Genomic DNA, 9,251 nt, shown 5'->3' with positions numbered 1-9,251 from the left:
TGATGACAGAACACTCTGGCCAACAACTTAACTCAGCATTTCACCTCCGGAGGCTGATTGAGGATAACGCCAAGCAGATTCGAGGCCAAGAATCTACCCTCCGTGAGTTTAATACACGTTTGGATCAACAAACCCGTGTTTTTCAGGAATTAGCCGGGTCGTTGAGAAATGATAACGCAGAACCAGTTCAACTTCCGGTTCCGGAGCCAAGTCCGCTTCAAGGGTCAGAACCTGTCTTGTCACTTCTGGAATTCCGTCCATCACTTCCGGAGAAGTTCTCAGGTATTCCAAGCAAATGTAAAGGATTCTTATTCCAGTGCAGGTTAATTTTTGAACACTCACCTTCCAGGTTTTCTAATGATAAGAGAAAGATAGCTTTCATCCTTTCTCAACTTGCCGGAAAAGCTCTTGAATGGGCAGAGGCTAGGTTTGCCTCAGAAATCAGTTTTCGGTGCACTTTTGAGCAATTTTTAAATGAGTTTTCTCAAGTCTTCAATCAGGATTCGGATAAATCCATTGACTCTCGAGCTCTACTCTGTCTAAGACAAGGAAATCAGACTGTGGCAGATTTTTCAATTAACTTCAGGGTCAAAGCCGCAGCTTCTGGTTGGAATGAATGAGCGCTTATTTTATGGCGTTAAATGAAGATATCAAGGACGAACTTGCCACACTCGATGAACCAACTAGTTTGGAAGACTTAATCAGGCTAACTATTCATCTGGATAATAGACTTCGAGCCAGAACCAGGTCAAGGCAAAGAAGGCACATTTTTTCTGCAGCTGCTTCAGCAACTAACAGCTCTTCTGTTTTTTCTGAATCTCCAGAGTCCAGCTCCAGACCGAGGAATATTAATCAATCTGCATCTGCTCCTGTTCACGTTACTCACTTTGTCTCCCCATCCACAGAGAGGTCTGAGGTCGAACCCATGCAGATTTGGCAGACAAGACTTTCTAGTGAGGAGAGACAATGAAGATTCAAGGGGAATCTGTGTTTGTATTGTGGTGAGCTCCACCATTTTATTTCTTCCTGCCCAGCTAAATCAAAAGCCGGGGTCCGTCAGAGGATGTGAGGAGTCTGACAGATCATCTATGATCTGAGAAATCTCCTCAACTTTTGCTTCCAGCTACCCTGTTCTGTTCCGACCAGACTCTCACTCTATCCGCCTTCATTGATTCTGGTTGTGAGAGAAATCTAATTGACTCTAATCTGGTTCAACAGCTGAAAATAGACTATCCCTCTGAAGAAGCCTCTCCGAGTCTCAGCCATTGATGGAAAGAGGCTACATCAAGTTACACATCAGACACGGCCTCTAGAACTCTGGCAATCACAGGGAGACTTTAACGTTTTTTTTTTTTCCCTCTGCCTGTTCGTCTCTGGTGCTGAGATACGAGTGGTTAGAACTTCATAATCCTCACATCAACTGGGCAAAACGTCACATTGAGTCTTGGTCGGCCTCCTGTCACGTCTCCTGTCTCCGTTCTGCAGCACCTGCTGTTCAGTCTCCAAGGGGTAGGGGGGAGATGGACCCCCCTGAACTTTCTTCTGTCCCGTCCGATTATTATGACTTGGCACCTGTTTTCAGCAAGGTCAGTGCTATGTCTCTTCCACCTCACAGACCATACGACTGTGCCATAGATCTGTTACCAGGAGCTCCCCTTCCCAGCAGTCGACTTTTTAATATCTCCAAACCTGAGAGAGAGACAATGGAGAAATACATCAATGAGTCACTAGCTGCTGGAATCATCCGACCGTCTTCATCCCCTCTCGGTGCTGGTTTTTTCTTCGTGGGTAAGAAGGATGGTTCTCTTCGACCCTGTACAGACTACAGAGGATTAAATCAAATAACCATAAAAAATAAGTATCCCTTACCACTGCTAGCATGTGCTTTTGAACCCGTTCAAGGGGCAATGGTGTTCACTAAACTTGATTTAAGAAATGCCTATCATCTTCTTAGAATAAGAGAGGGAGATGAATGGAAGACGGCTTTCAAGACCCCCATTGGCCAATTCGAATATTTGGTTATGCCTTTTGGCCTGACAAATGTTCCTGCCTGTTTCCAAGCTCTTGTCAATGACATGTTAAGAGATTTCCTCAATGTTTTTGTTTTTGTGTACATCGATGATATCCTGATCTACTCCAAGAACCTGTCTGACCATAAGAAGCACATCCGTCTGGTCCTCCAAAGACTGCTTGAAAATAAACTTTTCTTAAAAACTGAGAAATGTGAGTTTCACCAACCTTCTGCCACTTTTCTAGGGTTTGTGCTCCAGGGCGGGCAGGTGAAGCCATCTGAAGACAAAATAAGAGCAGTCCTAGACTAGCCGACACCCGAGAATCGCAAGCAGCTTCAAAGATTCCTGGGGTTCGCTAACTTCTATAGAAGGTTTATCAGGAACTACAGCCAGGCTGCTCAACCTCCCACAGCTCTGACTTCTGTTAAGAAGACATTCCACTGTTCTGCAGAGGCCGATGCTGCATTCAATAAATTAAAGGCGACTCAAACCTGACTCTCTTTCTCGCCTGTACTCTCCTGATAAGCCTGATACTCCTGAACCTGTTCTTCCTGCCTCTTGCACAGTGGGAGCCATTACCTGGGAAATCACTGACCTGATTAATCTGGCCTTGGCTTCTGAACCTGACCCAGGAAATGGACCTCCTAACAAGACGTATGTACCCACCTCTGTCAGATCCCGACTCATCCAATAGATGCATGCATCTAAATTCTCAGCCCATCCAGGAATCAGTAGTACCATCTCTCTCATCACCCGGTGTTTCTGGTGGCCGTCCCTTCACAAAGACGTAAAGGAGTACGTTTTGGCCTGTCCCATCTGTGCCAGAAACAAGCCAACCCATCAACCCCTTTCTGGTCTGCTTTAACCCCTGCCAGTTCCGTCCCATCCATGGTCCCACATTGCAGTGGATTTCGTTACCGGTCTCCCCGTGTCCAAGGGTATGTCTACTATCCTCACCATAATTGACCGCTTCTCTAAGGCCTGTCATCTGGTTCCCCTGAGGAAACTCCCAACTGCTTTCCAGACCGCTCAGCTTCTGGTTAAGCATGTGTTCCGACTCCATGGGATACCACAAGAAATCCTGTCTGATCGAGGTCCCCAGTTCACCGCCCAGGTTTGAAAATGTTTTTGTACAGCTCTCAACTCCAAGGTTGCTCTCACTTCAGGATATCACCCAAAATCCAATGGCCAGACTGAAAGGATGAATCAGGAGCTAGAATCCACTCTCTGTTGCCTGACATTTACTAATCCGACCAATTGGAGCCAGTACTTTGCATGAGTTGAATATGTCCATAATTCGCAAAGATCTTCTGCAACCGGACTCTCCCCTTTTCAGGTCTCCATAGGGTATCAACCACCACTCTTCCCAGCGGATGAAAAGGAGATCTCTGTTAGTTCCGTCCACCAACACATTCGCCGTTGCCAGGGGTGTGGAACGAAACTGTCTCTGCTCTGAACCGGACGGCCGCCCAAAATAAAAGATTCTCTGACAGAAAACAACGCCCTGCACCTGAATACTCACCTGGACAAGAGGTATGGCTCTCCACACACGACATCCCTCTAAAATCAATGTCCCGTAAATTATCCCCCAGATTCATCGGTCCATACAAGATCGCCTCCATCGTCTCAACCCGTCTGCTGTCCGTCTGCACCTACCACCTTCTCTACGCATCCATCCCACCTTCCACATCTCACAGATTAAGCCTGTTCTCACCAGTCCTCTGCGCCCTCCGTCCGACTCCCCTCCACCCGCCTGGGATATTGATGGCCATCCGGCGTTCACCGTTCGCCGGATTGTGGACTCCCGTCGTCGGGGCCGCGGTTGGCAGTACCTCGTCGACTGGCAGGGCTACGGTCCGGAGGACCGCACCTGGGTTCCGGGGGTCCTTCATTCTGGATCTGTCCCTCATCGACGACTACAAGAACTCTCTTCCTTCCACTTCCTCTGGACCGCCTGGAGGCGGTTGTTGAGGGGGGGGTACTGTTGGGAGGGTATCCCTGGGTCTCCTGAGCTAAAGCCACCAGCAGACCTGCGGCTGATCATCTCATCAGGAGACCAGCTTTATAAGTAGCGGCTGTACTTCCTTTCAGTGCCAGAGTGTTAAACAGTTATGGTTAGCAAGCCTGAGCCAAACCTGTAGCCTGAATCTCTGACTGCTTAGAAAGCCAACCTGATTCTAACCTGCCTTTGTCCTCTCTACCTTCCTAGGAAGACCTTATTGACTCAGGAGCTCTGGAGGAGCTCACATTCAAAAACCAGCCTGCCTGCTCTGTGAAGCCAAACCTGAGGATCAACAGTCTTAATCTGCAAGCTAGTTCTCTGGAGAGAACTAGGAGATTAACTTAAGGTCTGAACCTCTCAAGTCTGAAGTCAAGCCCTGCCGCTGCTAAACCCTCTGCTGAACCCTCAGTCTCTGGACCCTTCTGGTTCCCTCTCGCCAACACTCAGTCTGAACTACCATCAGGTACAGATCATTACAAGCTCTGTCAAGACCCCTCTGCTATTTGGGTAACCAAACTATCTCTCTCTGCAGAGAGCCCTGTGATTCCAGTCCCGGACCCGTTCCAGTATCAGTGCAAATAACTTCATTGTGTGATCTCTCAATAAACTGTTGTTAACTTTTACTCAGTCTCCGTGGTGTTCTGCATGTGGGTTAAATCAGTTAGACCAGTCATGACACTCTTTGAGTTCTTTGACAATATTTTCATTGGAGATGATCGATACATTCATTCTCCAATATCTAAAGCAAGGTTCTTTACTTGTACTTAAAGTTAGCAGAGTAGTTGCATGATCACTTATAGTTATATTTTCTATGTTACATTTTAATACTTTATGTATATGTTGTTGAGATATATATAAATAGTCTATTCGAGAGTAGCTTTTGTGTGGATTTGAGTAGAATGTGTAGTCTCTCTTCTTAGGATTGATACTTCTCCAAACATCTATAAGACCAAGTTCTTTGGTAATATTATTTAGCATTCTAGACTTTGTTGTCTGTGGTCCCAAGTCAGAAGGGTATCTATCTAATATATTATTTTGTACCGTATTAAAATCTCAGTATCATTCCTTTTGCATCATTTGTTATTATTTTGACTATTTCTTTCAAGAAAGTGTCCTTCTCCTCATTTGGGTAATATATATTTAATATTGATATTGTCATATCTCCTATTCGTCCTACAATCATTACATATCTTCCCTCTCTATCATTTACCTCATTTTCAACTTCATACAATATCCCTTTTTTGATTAAGATTGCTACCCCCCTCCTTTTCAACTGAGAAGAAGAAACAAGAGCAAAATATAAACACACTTATTGGGATATAAACCCCATAACAATGTCTGGAACATGAACAATGAACTTCCAAGAGTCCTAACATCAGAGAGCTGTGACCTTCTCTCTGATGAACAAGCACTGCGTGCATTGACAACTTCTTAATAGTTGTCTAAAGCCCTAAAGACTCAAACTCCTCAATATTACTCTTTAATGATAACAATTTTCTTGTAATCTATCAAATTATTTCACAACTAGCGTTTTTTTTTTATGAACAAAACAAATATGACTTTTTTTTCTCCTCTTCTTTACCCTTTTTTTTCTCTTTTTTTTCTTGCCCTTTCCCTTTTTTGCAGGTCATGACAATTAGTTTCTCTTTAATGGCATACATATATGTATACATACATATGGTAGTCTTTATTACGATGATTGAGTTGGGCCGGATAGGGGGACTGCGCCCTCACGTTCCTCTCCTTCAGCTGTTTGATGACGTCTCTCACCTGCTTCCTTTTCTTTTGGACCTCTGTTGTGTAATCTTGGTTGAAATAAACAGTCTGTCCTTCATAGTAGATCTTCTGTTTCCAGGCCTCTTTTATCACCTGTTCCTTCACCCTATAATCCAAAAAGCGCACAATGATCGCCCTCGGAGGCGCCGTGCTATCCTTTGGCTTATTCACCAGTGACCGGCGCGCTCTTTCTATACGCAGGCCCATCCCGTCTGTAATTTTAATCTGGGATTTGATAAATTGTGCTATGAAGCTTATGGTGTCATTTTTTTCTGCACCCTTGGGGATGCCATGGATTTGTATGTTGTTGCGTCTCATCCTCGACTCCAGGTCATTGCATTTCTCTGATATTTTGGTCACCTCCTGGAGCAGGAATGTCGCCACCCGTTCCTCCCGCACAATCTTGTCTTCATTATTTCCCAATCTTTCCTCCATGTGAGCTACTCTCTGCTCCAGGGATGTTGTTCTGACCATGAGCTCCCCAATACTCGCTTCAACTCTAGCCATTGCTTGCTTATTATCTCCTACCACTTCCGCATGCTCTTTTCGTAGCTCTCGTAGCTCGATAAGTATGGCCGAGTCACGGTCCCCTTTCGGCGGCTCCGAGCGCTCCCCTGCATGGCTCTGTACTTTCGCCGTTCCGGTACTCTTTTCTTTTCCGCCTTTCTCTTCCATACTCTTTCCTTTCTTGACCATATTTTCCATGGGTGATCTATGTCACTTTAAGAGCGAGTTTTCTCTATGTTCTACTGTTTATACCTTGTTTTAATGCTAGTTTTAATCGTGTTCTTCAGAGCAGCCTTTTCTCCTGCTTTTCACACCATGGCACCACCGGAAGTCCCTAGATTTCTTTTTAATACAGTTGCCAAACTCACCCAGAGCCATAGCTCTGTTGAACCGTCCATTCCGCCTGCTCTTAGCAGCAATGATTTTATGGGATTCTTTATTAATAAGACTGATCTTATTAAAAAAAATATCATTAGCACTCCTCTATCCATGATTGGTTGGTCTCTGGAGGGTGGGGCAGCATCTGAGGTAGTCTTGGAATCTGAACTGGGTTTAGACTGCTTTGATCCAATTGAACTTTCAGAGTTAGCAAAACTATTGTCTTCATCTAAGCCTTTAACTTGTATGTTAGATCCAGTTCCAACCAGGTTATTTAAGGAGGTATTCCCTTTGATCTCCTCCTCCATTTTAGATGTGATTAATCTGTCTCTGTTACAGGGATATGTACCAGTGGCTTTTAAGTTTGCTGTAATTAATCCTTTGCTTGAGAAACTGTCGCTTGACCCAGATGGCTTGGTCAATTATAGACCCATATCCAATCTTCCTTTCTTTTCTAAAATTCTAAATTAGAATGGGAGGTAGATCTTTTAGTTATCAGGCTCCTCTCCTGTGGAACCAACTACCAGTTTTAGTCCGTGAGGGAGACACCCTGTCTACTTTTAAGGGGGAGTGGCGGCCTAGTGGTTAGGGCATAGGGCTTTCTCAATACTGAGGTTGTGAGTTCAATACCCCACTCGCACAGACTGTCACTCTGGGTCCCTGAGCAAGACCCTTAACCCCACACTGCTCCCCGGGCGTTGCACAAATACCAGCCCACTGCTCCCCGAGGGGATGGGTTAAATGCAGAGAAGTGATTTCCCTCTGGAATTATTAGTGTATATATATATATAAAAAAAAAAGCTCTGCATAGGGTCCAATGTAATTTTCCCAGCGAAATAGGAGACTCATTTTGAGGAAACTACAGTTGTAGCTCACTGTCTGCCTTGCTGTGGTTGTGGGGATGTTTCTGTTTAGTAGAATAATTAATCCACCGACAAGTTATTAATCCGGAAAAGCAGAATCTGTGAATAAATTGCCAACTTTGCTGCTGTCTCACGTTGCTGTCTGCAAGGAGAGAGGAGAGAGAGGGGAGAGATCGCCTGAGTTATAGTTGACCCCTTGTGAACAGGGCATTATTGTATAAGTAGGTTATTATTGTAAAAGTATTCTTGCTTTCTACAGTGTTCCAGCTCATGCAGCTGTTTTCATTGTACAGATCAATTATCGTAGCTCGGTGCGGTGTCACTGGTGTCGCTAACCACTGTCCCATGGTTGGCTGTTCTGCTGCCTTTGGGGCAACTGTGTGTTATAGCAGCATGCTTCAAATCAGGTCGGACCCAATTGCTGCTCTATAACTTGAACTTAGCATGCTGATCAGATCTGGCATCCTCTGTGGTGTGAAATTGCTCAGCTTAGTGGAACCACACATTGCACTACCTAACCATCCCCGCTCCCTCACATTAGCTATCAGCTCTGTGGTTGCCTGAGGAGGAGCTCCCCAGGCACCCTCCCTATCAACTAAACCTTACTAAACAGGAATGGTTTCACCTACTTCCTCATTTGGCTCTTCCTCTTCTTACCCTTCATTTTCTGACCCTTCATTTTGTGAGCAAGGAGCCACCCTTTGCCATTTGTCTAGGACATTGGGGGTCACTTTCTTACTCTCCTCTTGTGCATTTCTAGCTCTTTCCTCAGCCTCTAAATGCAGTTCTTCAGCTTTCAGATGCAGATCTTTTTTAATTGTGACTTTCTGCAAGTAGACCAAACACATTTGCGATCAGCAGTTCTTTTCCTGGCTTCCTAGTTGACTCCATCAGTTTCTGAATACATACAACATATGTATAAATTTTTAAAAAATGCAATTTTATCATTAATGTTTGAAAAAGAAAACCCCAAAAAAAACAGTTTAACCTGGATGCAAACGATGAAAAAGAAACAGTTATACAAATAATTTAAACTGTAGCTTGGCGTTAACTAACCTGATCACACGTGAATTTTTATTCTGCAGAAGTTCAAGAACCATTCTAAAGAATTTTTAGAGTAATTAACTTAATCCTCCTGACACACTGACTGGTGGTGTCATGATTTTATCAAGAGCTCGGACCCACATGCAGATAAACCAATACTGAGAGAGCAGGGGAAAAGTTTAACAGGTTTATTGAGAAGTTTGTTGGAGATTCCAGTGTTGCTCTGAACACTGCTCAACTGGAACTAAAAGGTGAGGGGAAGACACTGCCGTTAGTTCAGGTTAAGTGGGAGAATTGATTCTCAAACTTGAAGAGAAGAAAAGGTTGGCAGACTCACGTTTCCAGAGATTAGGTTGACCCTTAGACTCCAGTAGGTGAGGAATGTGTTCCGGTGTTTGTCTAATACGGTGGAGGGCGGACAGGGTAACCCAGAACGTGGTTGCTTGTAGATGAACGGAGAAAGACTGACTGTCACTCGGATTTCCTGCAGCACTTGAACGGATAGTTGTGCAGATGAATCTCTTGCTCAGTGAGAAGCTCAAACGTTTCCTCGGGAAAAGTGGATCCAAACCCTTGGTTTGTTTCCTCAACTCAGTTTGAAGCTCAATTGATGCTTCCAGGGAGAGAAGGTCCAAAAAATCCAGTTTGCAGGATGTTTCCCTGCTGAGA

The sequence above is a fragment of the Cyprinodon variegatus genome, unplaced genomic scaffold (genome assembly GCF_000732505.1).
Source record: "Cyprinodon variegatus isolate N-32 unplaced genomic scaffold, C_variegatus-1.0 Scaffold1350, whole genome shotgun sequence".
NCBI classification, from domain to species: Eukaryota; Metazoa; Chordata; class Actinopteri; order Cyprinodontiformes; family Cyprinodontidae; genus Cyprinodon; species Cyprinodon variegatus.
The sequence above is the reverse complement of the archived record's forward strand: the minus strand, read 5'-3'. Positions refer to the sequence as shown.